Here is a 939-nt window from a genome sequence, read left to right on the forward strand (position 1 = left end):
CCGAACCAAGATAGATGTCCATGCTGGAACATTATCTATGTTGTTTGGTGATATTGTGATCCGATTTAATATTTTTGATGCTATGAAGCATCCATCTGAGGACCATTCTGTGTTTCATATTGATTTACTTGATGAGTTAACCAATGAGCATATATGTGATTTCCTTAATGATTTTGATTCTATGTCTTGATAGACTCATACACTTGTCATACATGCACTAATTCAGAAATATGTAATTCTTGTATTGATGAGTTTCTGCATATTTCTGTTGATCCAAATGTTGTAGAATCAGATTGCACTAGCCCAATTGTTGCAAACATCATACAACAATCTGATTTACTTGTCTAGGTACAAGCTGCAGAATCTATGTCTGCTACTTTGGTTCCATCTGTTTTGCAGGCACCTGTCTTGGAGCTTAAACCTTTGCCTGAAAACCTCAAGTATGCTTACTTAGAGGATGATGATAAGCTTCTTGTTATTGTTTCCACCTCCCTTGATGTTGATCAAGAGGAGAAGTTGTTGCAATTGCTGAAGAAGCATAAGAAGGCAATTGGTCCTGGTATTAGCCCATCTATGTGCATGCATAGGATACTCTTGGAAGATGGAGCTAAACCAGTGAGACAACCACAATGGAGACTCAATCCAGTCATCCTTGAGGTTGTGAAGAAAGAGGTCACAAAGCTTTTACAAGCTGGGATTATATATCCCATTTCTGATAGTCATTGGGTGAGCCGAGTTTAGGTGGTTCCAAAGAAGACAAGAATTACAGTGGTGAGAAATAAGAGAGATGAGTTGATTCCTACGAGAGTGCAGAACAGTTGGAGAGTCTGCATTGATTATATGAGGCTCAACCAAGCAACAAGAAAGAATCAATTTCCTTTACCATTTATTGATCAGATGCTGAGCGCTTAGCAGGTAAATCTCATTACTGTTTTCTTG

This window comes from Lupinus angustifolius, chromosome LG09 (assembly GCF_001865875.1).
Source record: "Lupinus angustifolius cultivar Tanjil chromosome LG09, LupAngTanjil_v1.0, whole genome shotgun sequence".
In the NCBI taxonomy this organism is placed as follows: Eukaryota; Viridiplantae; Streptophyta; class Magnoliopsida; order Fabales; family Fabaceae; genus Lupinus; species Lupinus angustifolius.